A 15,877-nucleotide genomic window follows, 5' to 3' on the forward strand; every position below is an offset into this window, starting at 1 on the left:
ACAAACACAAATTTCTCCTATTAATTGTTGTTGTTGTTGTTGTTGTGGTCTTCAGCCCTGAGACTGGTTTGATGCAGCTCTCCATGCTACTCTATCCTGTGCAAGCTTCTTCATCTCCCAGTACCTACTGCAACCTACATCATCTGAATCTGTTTAGCGTATTCATCCCTTGGTCTCCCCCTACGATTTTTACCTTCCACGCTGCCCTCCAATACTAAATTGGTGATCCCTTGATGCCTCAGAACATGTCCTACCAACCGATCCCTTCTTCTAGTTAAGTTGTGCCACAAACTCCTCTTTTCCCCAATCCTATTCAATACATCATCATTAGTTATATGATCTACCCATCTAATCTTCAGCATTCTTCTGTAGCACCACATTTCGAAAGCTTCTATTCTCTTCTTGTCCAAACTAGTTATCGTCCGTGTTTCACTTCGATTCATGGCTACGCTCATAACAAATACTTTCAGAAACGACTTCCTGACACTTGGATCTATACTTGATGTTAACAAATTTCTCTTCTTCAGAAACGCTTTCCTTGCCATTGCCAGTCTACATTTTATATCCTCTCTACTTCGACCATCATCAGTTATTTTGCTCCCCAAATAGCAAAACTCCTTTACTACTTTAAGTGTCTCGTTTCCTAATCTAATTCCCTCAGCATCACCCGACTTAATTCGACTACATTCCATTATCTTCGTTTCGCTTTTGTTGATGTTCATCTTATACCCTCCATTCATGACGCTGTCCATTCCGTTCAACTGCTCTTCCAAGTCCTTTGCTGTCTCTGACAGAATTACAGTGTCATCGGTGAACCTCAAAGTTTTTATTTCTTCTCCATGGATTTTAATACCCACTTCGAATTTTTCTATTGTTTCTTTTACTGCTTGTTCAATATACAGATTGAACAACATCGGGCAGAGGCTACAACCCTGTCTCACTCCCTTCCCAACCACTGCTTCCCTTTCATGCCCCTCAACTCTTAAAACTGCCATCTGGTTTCTGTACAAATTGTAAATAGCCTTTCGCTCCCTGTATTTTACCCCTGCCACCTTCATAATTTGAAAGAGAGTATTCCAGTCAACATTGTCAAATGCTTTCTCTAAGTCTACAAATGCTAGAAACGTAGGTTTGCCTTTCCTTAATCTAGCTTCTAAGATAAATCGTAAGGTCAGTATTGCCTCACGTGTTCCAACATTTCTACGGAATCCAAACTGATCTTCCGCGAGGTCGGCTTCTACGAGCTTTTCAATTTGTCTGTAAAGAATTCGCGTTAGTATTTTGCAGCTGTGACGTATTAAACTGATTGTTCGGTAATTTTCACATCTGCCAACACCTCCTCTCTTTGGGATTGGAATTATTATATTCTTCTTGAAGTCTGAGGGAATTTCGCCTGTCTCATACATCTTGCTCACAAGATGGTAGAGTTTTGTCAGGAATGGCTCTCCCAATGCTGTCAGTAGTTCTAATGGAATGTTGTCTACTCCCGGGGCCTTGTTTTGACTTAGGTCTTTCAGTGCTCTGTCAAACTCTTCACGCAGTATCGTATCTCCCATTTCATCTTCATCTACATCGTCTTCCATTTCCATAATATTGTCCTCAAGTACCTCGCCCTTGTGTAGACCCTCTATATACTCCTTCCACCTTTCTGCTTTCCCTTCTTTGCTTAGAACTGGGTTTCCATCTGTGCTCTTGATATTCATACAAGTGGTTCTCTTTTCTCCAAAGGTCTCTTTAATTTTCCTGTAGGCAGTATCTAGTGAGATAACCCTCTACATCTTTACATTTGTCCTCTAGCCATCCCTGCTTAGCCATTTTGCACTTCCTGTCGATCTCGTTTTTGAAACGTTTGTATTCCTTTTTGCCTGCTTCATTTACTGCATTTTTATATTTTCTCCTTTCATCAATTAAATTCAGTATTTCTTCCGTTACCCAACGATTTCTACCAGCCCTCGTCTTTTTACCTACTAGGTCATCTGCTGCCTTCACTACTTCATCTCTCTAAGCTACCCATTCTTCTTCTACTGTATTTCTTTCCCCCATTCCTGTCAATTGTTCCCTTATGCTCTCCCTGAAACTCTGTACAACCTCTGGTTCTTTCAGTTTATCCAGGTCCCATTTCCTTAAATTCCCACCTTTTTGCAGTTTCTTCAGTTTTGATCTATAGTTCGTAGCCAATACATTGTGATCAGAGTCCACATTTGCCGCTGGAAATGCCTTACAATTTAAAACTTGGTTCCTAAATCTCTGTCTTACCATTATGTAATCTATCTAAAACCTGTCAGTATCTCCAGGCTTCTTCCATGTATGCAACGTTCTTTTATGATTCTTGAACCAAGTGTTAGCTATGATTAAGTTGTGCTCCGTGCAAAATTCTAATAGGCGGCTTCCTCTTTCATTTCTTAGCCCCAATCCATATTCACCTACTACGTTTCCTTCTCTCCCTTTTCCTACTACCGAAATCCAGTCACCCATGACTATTAAATTTTCGTCTCCCTTCACTATCTGAATAATTTCATTTATTTCATCATACATTTCTTCAATTTCTTCGTCATCAGCAGAGCTAGGTGGCATATTAACTTGCAATACTGTAGTAGGCATGGGTTTCGTGTCTATCTTGGCCACAATAATGCGTTCGCTATGCTGTTTGTAGTAGCTTACCCGCACTCTTATTTTTTATTTGTTGTTGAACCGACTCCTACACTACCCCTATTTGATTTTGTATTTATAACTCCTATTCATTAATTGCCCACAATATTCAAGGATAACGCAATCTGATTGCTTTAAAATTAACTAAAAAAATGGCCCTGAAGTAGAAGAAATCCTAATAATAACCCATGTCACTTACCTCACAGAAAATCTTCATTACACGAACTGCAGCAATACAGGCACCAATACAGCCACCTAAATAAAAAGATTCTAGCTACTGTAGGCTCTAACTACTAATAGGCATGTGGTTAGCAAAGGACAGATTTTGTTGCAGAGCAAACAATGAATTTTGCAGATTTTACCTTCATCATGTTGCAACCAGTTCGAAAATTTTATAATCGTTAGTAATTCCGTTATTATTTTACGTTAAATCGTCCAGACCGTCCGCTCGCGCTAATACTGCAAACGTCTAACACTTCTAATTATTAACCTCTAACCTCCGCCACTGCTGGCTACTCACTTCCAACTGCGAGTCCGACCAGCCACAGATTCTCTTACAGAGGGCACACACCGCTGTCAGTGATACTAATGCAGTCTATAGCGCTGCCAACATACGAAGACATAAATAGGCTACTTACAACAGTAATGTTGATGTTTTGTTGTTGTTGGATGTTATGAGAGCAAAAATGTAGATACGGAAAGGGGGGAGGCCTCAGCGGTCGAAGAGGAAAATAAAGAATCTAGTACATTAAAAAGTGCAGTGAGCAAGAGAAAAGGATGTTATTTGTCTGAAGAAGATAATTTTAGCAAAGATGAAAAAGAGAAAATAAAGAGGAATAGAAGAATGAAAATGAAGAGGAAGCGACGAAAGGAGATGGAGGAAAGGAGTAATAGTGGGGGCTTAGTAAGGTAGAAGGTGAAGAAAGGGAAGAATTAGCAGCAGGAGCAACTTAAAGGAGCAGTGGTATGCATTTGAAAATGCAAGAAAGCGTTGAAATTCGTCAGACGGACTAAACAGTAACTGGCGGACTGAGATTGCTTTCAGTGAGTAAAGAAGAATCACAAAGAGCCGCAAAAATTCATTTGCTAGCCCATGAAGAGCAGGTGAGTGCGAAACCAAGGATACCTACTATACGTAGGTGCGTGCTAGTACCTCAAAGAAACAGAATTAGTCCCGAGAAAAGAATCAAGAAGCGATCTGATAAATCAAGTAAAGCCAGCAGGTGGGCGGTGTCAGCTATATGTACCTAACGGAAGGTGGAAGACTGTTCATTGAGAGAATATGAAAGGGGAGAACAAATTCATGTAAGATTTCGGTCTTCGGCAATAACGGTGGGCAGGACACGAAACAGTGCAGAGTAGTGACTGTTGATATGATTGTTAGCCCTAGAGGGGCGTGGCTGTTTGGCAGCGAGTAGCGTAGTGCTCGTAGCAGACAAGTGAACGAAAAAAACAGAGAGCAAGCGACAGATCAGCTGAGAGGTGTTAACTGGGCGTGGCGTTGCACAGCGAACACAGATAGGGTTACTAGAGAGTTAGTGTTTGAATGGTTGAATGAGAATAAACTAAAGTCGTTATTGTAAATTTCAGTTGAGGTAATGTCTTGTAGGCTTTATATCTCACGCTTTCGGATGTTTTTCAAAATTTGTACTATGATTTTGAATACAGTGGGGTGACAAAAATGTGATAGCGATATCCACATGTACAGAAGGTGGTAGAATAGCATACACAATGTATAAAAGGGCAGTGAATTTGCATTGGAGGAGCTGTGAAAAGGTTTCCGGCGTGATTATGTCGCACAAGAGGAATTAACAGACTTTGAATGTGCAAGGGTGGTTGGAGCTACATACATGGGACAACCCATTTCGGAAATCGTTAGGGGATTCAATATTCCGAGATACACAGTGTCAAGACGGACAACGCAGTGGCCAGCGACCTTCACTTAACGACCGAGAGCAGCGGCGTTTGCATCGAGTTGCCAATGCTGACAGACAAACAACACTACGTGGAATGATCGCAGAAATCGATGTAGGACGTACGACGAAAGTTTCCTTTAGGACAGTGAGGCGAAATTTGAGGTTAATGGGTTACAGTAGAAGGCGACCGACGCGAGTTCCTTTGCTAATAGCACGACTCGCCTGCAGTGCGTGTCCTGGGCTCATGACCACATCGGTGGGACCCTATATTGGAAAATCGTGACCTGGTCGGATGAGTCCCGATTTCAGTTGGTAAGAGATGATGGTAGGGTTCGAGTGTGACACAGACCTCACGAACCCAGGGACCCAAGTTGTCGACAAGGCACTGTGCAAGCTGGTGGTGACTCCATAATGGTGTGGGCTGTGTTAACGTGGAATGGACTGAGTCCTCTGGTCCAACGGAATCGATCATTGACTGGAAATTGTTATGTTCGGCTGCTTATAGACCATTTACAGTCATTCATGTACTGTATGTTCACAAATAATGATGCCATAACTGTTCGCGATTGGTTTGAAGAACATTCCGAGTGAATAAATTGATCACCCAGATTATCCTACATGAATCCCATTGAACATTTACGGCACATAACTTAGAGGTCAGTTCGTGCACAAAATGCTGCACCTGCAACACTTTTGCAATTATGGATGGCCCGGGTTCCCGCGTTCGATTCCCGGCGGGGTCAGGGATTTTCTCTGCCTCGTGATGACTGGGTGTTGTGTGCTGTCCTTAGGTTGGTTAGGTTTAAGTAGTTCTACGTTCTAGGGGACTGATGACCAGTACTCAGAGCCATTTGAACCATTTGAATTATGGATGGCTAGAGAAGCTCCATATTTCTGCATGAGACTTCCAACGACTTGTTGAGTCCATGCTACGTCGAGCTGCTGCATTATGCCTTGCAAAAAAGGAGAGACACCATATTACGTGGTATACCATGATCTTTATCACTTTAGTGTTAATGTCTGAGGCAGATGCGACGAAATGTTGTCTGGTTGATAACTTTTCCTTTTCTTCTTTCGTTTATGCCATGTATGTTGAATGACATATGTAAACTTACGCAAGGTACATGACTGTTGTAACTATAAATGAAAGTGGTGAGTTGAGGAGAATGAAAAGCAAATAATCCTAATATACATCCGTCCAGAAATCAATAGTTATCGCAATATGACGTAGGCACATCTGCAGTCACGCCAGTGTGATAACACTATTAATGTCAAAAGCTACGTTTCTTTCAGAATATCGCAAGTGAGGCGTAGATTAGAATGGGATAAATTGCGCTCGTTTGATTTTGTAACCATGCCGGATACTTAAGTACTGGTAAATATCGTTGTTCGTGTGTCGCCAATACCATGATCTACCAGCTCCTACGATCGAACCTGTTGCATTCTCTTACAAGGGGACATTTAAAAGCTTTAGTGTATTACAGTCTTACTGATACTGTTGGTGAACTCCGAGGACACATTGTGGACGGTTGTCAGTGTATATGGAACGCGTCTGTGAGCTTTGAACTTGTACGGGCGTTGATGAGGAAACATATTGAAACCTGAAACTTCCTGGCAGATTAAAACTGTGTGCCCGACCGAGACTCGAACTCGGGACCTTTGCCTTTCGCGGGCAAGTGCTCTACCATCTGAGCTACCGAAGCACGACTCACGCCCGGTACTCACAGCTTTACTTCTGCCTGTACCTCGTCTCCTACCTTCCAAACTTTACAGAAGCTCTCCTGCATACCTTGCAGAACTAGCACTCCTGAAAGAAAGGATATTGCGGAGACATGGCTTAGCCACAGCCTGGGGGATGTTTCCAGAATGAGATTTTCACTCTGCAGCGGAGTGTGCGCTGATATGAAACTTCCGAGTTCGAGTCTCGGTCGGGCACACAGTTTTAATCTGCCAGGAAGTTTCATATCGGCGCACACTCCGCTGCAGAGTGAAAATCTCATTCTGGATATTGGAACCTGTCTTCACAAGAACGGTGGCCAGGTGGAACATTTGTCGTAATGTGTCTTCAGGTGCGTACCTGCAATCGGATCCTTGGACCTTCTGTGTTTCTTTTGCCTCTGCTCGCCCCTTTCGTTTGTACCTATAGTAGTTACGCACCAAGTACATCAAATATATTCGTATGTATATTTTCTGATGCAAAGGTACTATATACAAAGAAATTAAAATAAAGTAAAACAAAGACCGATACAGCTGTATTAGTCTGGCTAGTCTGAACTGACTGTATTGGTGTTTCCCTCAGGATAATATAAAAAGAGATGCAGGCTGACTCTGGCTTTTCAGAAGCAAACTGGTGAGCATGCTTTTGGAACGGCCGGTAGGATTGTTGACGGCATCCATTTGGCCATTCTCTAGGCATTGGCTGCGAGCCCAAACAGGAGGGGAGAAAAACGCCGACTCACCACAGACACTCGCAGCTGCCAGCACGCATTCACACCCCGAACAGGCACGCGCCACAGAACGGTCAATGTGTGATTCGCAAAAAAATGTTTCCCGCTAAGAAAAGTTATACCGCAGCTGAAAACTAACACTTCAGCAGCAAAAATATTGAAAATATTTAGGCTTTACCAACGGACTAGTTATAGAAATGCTGTTCCGTCTGCTACCAACTGGCTTCATTCACTTGATACTGAACTCTGATTAAATGTATCTATTTTAATTGATAGTAATAATTTTAGGGTTTAACTTTTCTCCTTTTAGTTTTGCTGAATTATTAATTTCCATAATTTAAACATAATAGCTTTGTGCCTAAATCCTTAAATGTATTGCTGCAGACTGTATGTATTTCTTAATATTTGCTGTTGTGGCCAATGATAAATGAAAGTTGTAGAAGTGGTTCTCGGGCGAGACGTGAAATTTCCACAATAGCTCATAAGTGCAATTGTTCGACCACGTGAGTCACTGGTTTCCAACCTTTCTGAGACAAATATCCCTGAATATAATCAATTAGCTAGTACCATCCCCCCTCCCACCTCCCAACCACATTATCACTTCACCAAATTTTAGAATAACGAGGAGTATTCTTTGAACATCTTTATTTTTCAAACGACAAAAGGTAAATCATATTTACTTTTTGTAGGCATTCTATTAAACCACGAACTAATGAGTCAATGAGACAACTGGAACTCCGTATTTTTAACAAGCTTCTTTTTATAAAACTGAGGAATACTCAGTGGATCGTGAGTGCTACCTGCAAGTCCCTCTCAGAAAAGAAAGCTAACTATCCTCATTGAGGGCACACTCCTGTTACAAAACTAGCTTCCTCTGTGACATTCATCTCTCTAGAAACACTTGCCTCACTCATATCACGTACCCCAGTTTAAACCAACCAAGTTAAAGTGTGTGCACTTTGCATATTGTTTGTGAATCACTTGGTTACTGGACTCGTTACTTCTGGACGAACAGAAATTGGTAGGCTTCAGGCTGACAATTATTCGTGTCCACTACCTCGAATAATAATAATATCTAAGTACTGTGTAAGCTATACATAGTTTGTTGTGATATGCTGTCAATTAGTATGTTTATCTGTTACGAAGTGAATAATGAACCAATTTCTAGCCGTTACGGGAACTACCTACAACTCGAAGTAGGAATTTTCATGGAATATCCAAGAATATGTGAAGTATATAATACAATTTTGCTCTCGTACACGCGCGATACAAAGTATGTGTCTACTGGATGGACCATGTGAGGAAGATATTGTTCATACATTCGTTTCATAAGCTGTAACGTCCAGCACATTGTGTCTCGCGGCATTGCCAGTATTACGAGTGCATGCTGAAAATTCACACATCCGAATTTTTTTATGGGAAAACTCTTAAAGCTTTTTAATAAAACAGACTTTACTAACATTCTACATTACAGTTAATAAAAGGAGGAAGCTATATATATAAAACGTCATAAAAAGGGGGATGTAAGAACATAATCGGTGGAGAAAATGGAGTACACTGACATGGAGGCGTTCATTGAGGGACAGTTAAAAATGTCGACATAAAGTCATGGAGCACATAAAATACACTGAAGTCACATGCACAAAATAAATATTGGCCACAGTATTAAAACGCTCCAGAATGAAGACACCTGAAAACCACTGTAAAAGACAGAGCACACACGACGAAGAATAAAAGCTACCAGTAGGGACCTGCTGAGGGAGAGGAGGCCTGAGAGGAGGGAAAAAGAGGGGAGAGGAAGGTGCAGCAGGGAAGGGGGGGGAGGCTGGAGTGGGTGGGATGAAAAGAAAAGAGGGGTCGGTTGGCGCACCAAGGGGCAGAAGACGGGCAGGGTGGGAGATGGAGAGGGAAGGCAAGGCAGCAAGGAGATGCAGAAGGGGTGCACTGGAAAGTGAGGAGCAGTGGAGGAGGGAGGAAAACTGCTCAGGGGAAAGGAGGAGGAGGGGAGAGGGAGCCCTGAGGAGTGGGAGGGGGGAATGTAGGGTTAGAGTTGGTAGGAAGGGTAGATATCAGGGTGAAGTTCATCATCTGGGAATGGAAGGTGCTGGAAGTTGTGCTGGAAAGGAGGTGGAGGGTGTGGAGATGGAGAGAGAGAGGGACACCATGGTAAAGGGGCGGCAATGGCCTGGGGGTAGAGAGGATAGAGGGCACCAGGGGATGTGGGGGGGGGGGCTGATCTACGGATGATGTACATACAGGGTGTGGATGTTTTTGAGGAAAAGAAGATGGTGTGGGAAGGGGATGATAGGGTCAGAAATCCAGGCGACGCTGGCATAACAAAGGATGGGGCGGATCAAGGACTTGTAGGTGTGAAGGATCGTGGAAGGATGCAGTCCCCACGTTCAGCTGGACGGGAGTTTCAGGAGGTGGAGTCTATTGTGGGCTTTGTGTTGGATTGGGGAGTCCAGGTGAGGAGACGGTTGAGGGTGAGGCCAAGATATATCAGAGTAGGAGTGAGGCGAATAGGACGACCATAAATGGTGAGGTAAAAATCGTGGAGCCAGAAGGGGCAGGTGGTAAAACCTGTAATGTTTCTCTGTGTCTTGGAAGCATTGATGCGATGGAGCCACTAGTTGCAGCAGGCAGTGAACTGGTCGAGGTGGGTTTGAAGGGTACGTTGGGACCGTTGAAGGATAGGATAAAGGGCTAGGAAGGCGGTGTCATCAGCATACTGGAGGAGGTGAGACTGCTAGTTCACGGTATCGGCTTTATCCTCTTCAGTCCCGACGTATACATATGTGCACATTAGGTCTTTGTAGTCTCATCCTGCCAAATGACGTTTTCCTGAATTGAGACCTGTGCACATCATGCACATCATGTGGTTTCTGTTTCTGCCGCTAGGTCGTGCGCAAGTCAGTTTTGGCGGGTTTTCTTGCATCCTGAAACTTCCGATCTGAAGGATGGCGTCATCTGCGACACGCGAGAAAGGTAAATTCAGTTTCAATAATCCTTTTTGAATTGTATTACTGTTTTTATCGTGTCTTACTCCAAACAAGACATCAAAAAAGTGATATGTGTATGCAATGAAAACGATAATTTCGTAGTTTTACAAACATCAACTGTTGAATTTGAAGTACACATTTGTGTACATCAGGTCTTAGCTCACAGAATATATTGGTACTAACGCTAAGACTGATCTCATTGTGAAATCGTAATTTAAAACGTAATCTAAATTAAAGTCGAAAGTTTAGCTACCAATACTCTAGGAGAGCACCTAAGTTATTGTGGTTGTTGTGGTGTATTTCATTTTCGCTTCTCAGCTCTAACAGGCGATGAAATTATAAAACTGCTCGAGACGAGTGACTTGAGTTCCTTGTCAGACGAAGATGATCCTGTTGATGAACCTCCAACTCCACCTGAACGAATTGGTGTGCTTGAAGTTGAAGGATGCAATGTGGATGTTACTCCTGAGGCACCTGCATCAGCTTCATCTTCTAACTGTCGTCCACTAAGATGGAGGCAATCTAAGTAAGCAATACATTGGTGTAGTTCTGTGTGTCATCTGACACGATTTAGATCAGTATTTTTCAGTGGTACTATTTGTTTGCAGGATGTGCAATCGACAGCCTTCTGACGACAACTTTGAAGAACAGACTGATGGTGAACTTAGAAACCCTTCACAGTTTTTCTTCGAGTACTTCGATAAAAATTTCTGGAAAAATGTTGCAGAACAAACTAATTTATATCATTGCCAAAAGAACTCAAAAAGTCTGGATACAAATACTAATGAAATTTTGTCCCTTGTCGGAATTGAGATATTGATGGGTACATTGAAATTGCCCCAGGCAAGACTTTACTGGAATATGCAACTGGATATTCCACTTGTATCATCAACCATGACAAGACATATATACTACTAATTACGAAATAATCTGCATTTTGTAAATAATTTGGAAGATCATGACGTAAATGACAAACTTTGGGAGGTTAGACCTTTAATTGATGCTTTTAGAAAGAAATGTATTAGTTTACCAGGTCTCAACACCTTTCTGTTGATGAACAGATGATTACATTCACGGGGAGGTGCAAGATGCGAACATATGTACCTTCCAAACCTAATCCACTTGGCCTCATAAATTTTATTTTAGCGTCATCAGATGGACTTGTCCTTGATTTTGCTATATACACTGGCAAAGGAACAATTCCTGACAGCGATCAAAAATAACATGGCATGGGAGCGGGTATACTCAAACTACTGGCTAGAACTATACCCAATGATTACAATCATGTAATTTACAGTGACAGATTTTTCACCAGTTCAAAATCTGTTCAGCTTTTACTAGACAGGAATATATTTCAGACAGGAACTGTGATGGCCAATAGAATAAAAGAAGTAGCTTCTAAGTTCAAGAGAGATCAGGAGCTGCAGCGGGGGCAATGGGATGAGTACGTAAGGGAGGACCAAGAAATTTGTGCCCTCAAATGGAAGGACAATAAATCCGTCACTTTGTTATGCTCGTGCATAGGGAGCGAACCAGAGGGTACCTGCAAACGATGGTTTAATACAGAAAAAGCAAAGTTTAGTGTCAAACAACCAGCCATCATCAAAAGCTATAATCGCAATATGGGTGGCATTGATCTTTCTGATAGATACATGGCATACTATAGGTCAAACATCAGAACAAAAAAGTGGACTGTCAGAGTATTCAACCACTTCACTGATTTAGCCATAATTAATTCATGGATTATGTACAAAAGGTGTTATCAAAAAGAAGGGATACCAAAACAAAAGTGGATGTCTCTCATAAACTTCAGTATTCACTTGTCCCACGACTTGGCAAAGTCTTCAAAAATTGTACACTCACTGGAACTGTCGAAAGAAATCTCTCCGAGTGTGACACAGGAGTATGTCAGCAGTTCTGATGAAGATGAGCAGCATCAGCCCACAAAACGAAGACGAATTGTACCAAAGCCAACTAGAGAAAGCAAATGTGACAGGGTTGACCACCTTCCTGAATATATTGAGAGTAGTTTTGCCTCAAGGTGTCGGTTACCAGGGTGCAAGTCACGTTCCCGCATAAAGTGTAAAAAGTGCAAAGTTTATTTGTGCGTATTAAAAAACAATTGTTTTGCTAAATTCCACAAAAATGAGAAGTAATGCGTTCATAAAATGTAATGTGTACATAAAAATGAGAAGTAATGTGTACATTTTTCATTGGTAATAAAAATATGAAAATACTATGAGGTCGGCATTTTTTTCTCTGTTGAGACCCAATGTACACACATGTGTACATTCAATTACTCAAACATTATATAAAATAAAACTTCAAAATTAGTTTTTTTGTGTTACTTCGACATCAGATGCACCAAAAAAAGCAACTGAAACATTTTTCCATTCTTTGTGTATCTTCGGGTCTGAAGAGATTATAGCAAAAATTGGCGCAAACGCGCATGTGCATTGGCGCCCACCACAGGAGCGTCCTCTATCGACATCTGTGCCCTCTGCAAATACTGTTCCATTTGTGGAGCGCAGGCGCACGAGTATAGGTGAAACTGCATGTCTGCCCTCTGTTGGAAAGCGCGCTTACGGAGCTGAAAACAAATGTCAAATGTCGCCAGACGTGCCATTATGAACCAAATGTTTTCTCTCAGATGAAATTAAAAAGATCACTGGGTCCCAAGCCTTGTCCAGTTGAAAGCCTCCACCTCGATTTATAAGAACTTGTGCTAGACGTATTTCCACGGATTCTTTGATTACTGAATCCCAAAAAGATCTCGCTGGAGCCAAGATTTTTGTGGCAGAATAATACGTAGAGTGTCCCATGATAATGCAATGCTCAGCTACAAGCGACGTAAAGGATTGTGTAAGGCGAGTGTGGCGTTTTTGCTATTAAACCGACACTGTGAACTAGCAGTCTCCAGTGGTGGACACTCACCTGAAGGTGATGGACTACTCCCAGTCGAAATACTATGGCAAGAAGTCAACATGATACGACTGCAATCCTAAAACCTCACAGAATACTCAGTGTGCCAGGGAAACTTCAAGAATCACATGAGTTTGGTCCGCGAAGATGTGCGGGTGTTAAGTGCTGATCGCGAGGAGAGGAGATAGGGAGTTGTAGCGGGGTGTCGTGGCAGTGAGCTTGTACAGGAGGGAGGCAGAACATGGTGCTCTTGGGAATTATTTTATTGACTTGATGGGTGATATTATAATTATTATTACAAAAGGAATATTATCATTATGCACTGAATGAGATGCATTTATTAAGACAGATACAATTTTGACGAGATTGATATTTAAGGTAACGAACGATTTTACCTTAGTGGGGCAGCATTTAGTTAGACATTGTTGGTTCAACACAGACATACATATGAAGCATTTCTTGCTGTTTTTACAAAGTTTTATCACAGTCAATGTTAATGGATTTGAAAAGGCGAAAAGAATTTAGTCATTAACATGAGGACTTTCGTGTTAGAATGAATTTTCATGTTGAGTTACATTTTTGTATTTCTCAAGTGTTGATCTTATGCAATCCTAATTTGTAACGAAATATTTTGTTATTACTTGCTATGCCTTCAACGTGAAATTTTGTAAGTGGGATGCTGTCAAGAAATTCTTTTTTGAGATGATTTTTTTATATACAGGTCTTTGAGAAGAATTTTTGTCTAAAGAGTAATTCACACTATCTTATGTCATTATACCTGATGATCAATTTTTATGGGGATTAAATTTTATGAAAAACAAGTTTGCATTTTGCATGTATTTGAGACAGCGAATTGCACTACCGCGATTATCTGCAGTTAGCAGAAGCTCAGAAACTGAGACATGCCTTTTCTTCTTTTTGCATGAGAACAGTTACACAGCGTTTTCCATTGCGACACAGGTAAACCAAATGCAGGAGATAACGATTTTTCAAATTCGCATGGTCACTTAACCGTACTGAGTTTAATTATTCTCATTAAAGTTTGTCATTTATTTTGTAACAAACAGTGCTAGTTCAGAGAGGGGACATTAAATTTATTTTCTCACAATCAGGTCTGCTTCTTGTTCTCGCAAGCTGATTTAGTTCTTAACTGTAAACGTTAGGTCAGCTTATACACTTGTTTCTTTTTTATGATTGGAATTTTTTGGTATGCAACAGCCAACATTCATAAAAAAGAATGTACACTCAGAAAGAGGCAATCCAGAAGTAAAGCAAAAAGGGACACATTCACAAAATCTTCCTTATATCTTTAATTTATTAAGATAACATTCACACATCACTTTCTTTGTCAGGCAGTATGTGTATAACATGTTTAACAGAGAGTCATACCTGATCAGAAAACAAACATGCAGAATATTTGTTGATGTATTTAGCAAGAGTCCATATGTAGTTTCTGCTCGCATTTAAAATGTTAACATTACTACTGCAGACTCTGATTAACTGTACTATTATGAAATTATGTGCTATAACTTAAGAGATAATATTTGTAATTTTAAATGTCCTCCATGTCATGGTTATGAGGAGAAAGTATTTAAGGGTGTTACATCTTAGTTGACCCTTCTGTGCGTACCGAATTAACAGTTAAGACCTTGCTTAATCACCAAATATTGACCCTGCACTTTATTTGGGAAGTTGCAGTTTTACTGGAGCATGCTTCACTGTTATTATTTGGTAATTAGTACATATAACTTATAATTTATTTTTATGTTGCTTTTGATTTTACTTACAGAACACAAAGACATAAAAAACAAGCTATGTGACGAGGAAAACATTTTTAAACATAAGATTTATATGCTTTAGAGATAATCAGTACATTCCTATCTGCAAAATAAAGATTCATCAGATATGCTCCATTTACGCATATTTCTTCTTCGTTTTCCCTAGTGCTACTAATATTTTTGGTGAGTTGGAACCTTTTTGCAGATTCGTCTGTCCTGCTCCCGGTGAAGTACAATGCACGTTTAGCGTTAGTTTTCATAGTTTTCAAAACTCGGACAAGGGTTGGTCCCATGATTCGCTAAGGATTTTACTATTGAGTTTGTTGAAATAGATCCAAAAGCTTCCTCTAAATCTGCGGATCTTTTCCAAAGTGGGAGTTCACACTTTTGACCCATTCTACAATTTCCTTCGCGTCTTACAAATGATCCGTTGTGGGACACCCACTTCAAATGTAAGCTATTGCCTAGTTCAAAATCATTTTTCAGTTTAGTTGGTGGTATTTGTAGTCAGTATCTCGTAAGTTATAGATGATAGGTAGTTTGTTCTATAGCTATTTCTGTTTTATCTGCCTTCTCTCTCGTGAATTAGAAAATCCACAACACTACGCCAGTTTTCAGGTATCGCTTCTGACCATGTACATGTAATAAGTAATTTCGCAAAATTTCTGTGAGTACTTAATGTATAACTAATAACATACCGTGCGGTTTTTTATACAGAGACACATTTTATACAGTAAATTTCTGTCACGTATGCTTCCAGCGCTGTAACAAAAGACAAAATTATGCTCTTTGACGTCCCACAGCTAAGGTTACATCGTTGTGTTTTCACCGGAAGCTTATTTCACCTCTGAGAATGGACGTTGGGACAAAGGAGATAATGCTGTGCTCCTCGTCTTCTGTGAAGAGCTTTTGTTTTGTTTGCTTATAAACTTTCCCTTCTTTCCGTCCAGGGAACGAATAGAGTCATCAGCTCTTTCATCTTTTCCCGCTCGACCGCTTTGTCGGCGCATTGTCCTTTAGAGCTGTGGCCATCCTATTTAAGCTCGACCAAGTGAGCGATCGCTCGGTTCTGCTCTTCATTTTTTCCATCATTATGACTCGCTGGTAGGCGGTTACGAAGCAGATGTGTGAGCCGCGAAAGGCAGTGACACTTCATGTATCGA

General features: G+C 41.0%; 1 protein-coding gene across 3 annotated transcripts in view; it reads right to left on the bottom strand.

The window, feature by feature from the left end:
• Window positions 1-15,877, bottom strand: part of LOC124612947 (Na(+)/H(+) exchanger beta-like) — a 1,149,910-nt gene that overhangs the window by 890,921 nt on the left and 243,112 nt on the right. The gene's annotated exons all lie outside the window — the stretch shown is intronic.

The sequence above is a fragment of the Schistocerca americana genome, chromosome 4 (genome assembly GCF_021461395.2).
Source record: "Schistocerca americana isolate TAMUIC-IGC-003095 chromosome 4, iqSchAmer2.1, whole genome shotgun sequence".
Classification (NCBI taxonomy): domain Eukaryota; kingdom Metazoa; phylum Arthropoda; class Insecta; order Orthoptera; family Acrididae; genus Schistocerca; species Schistocerca americana.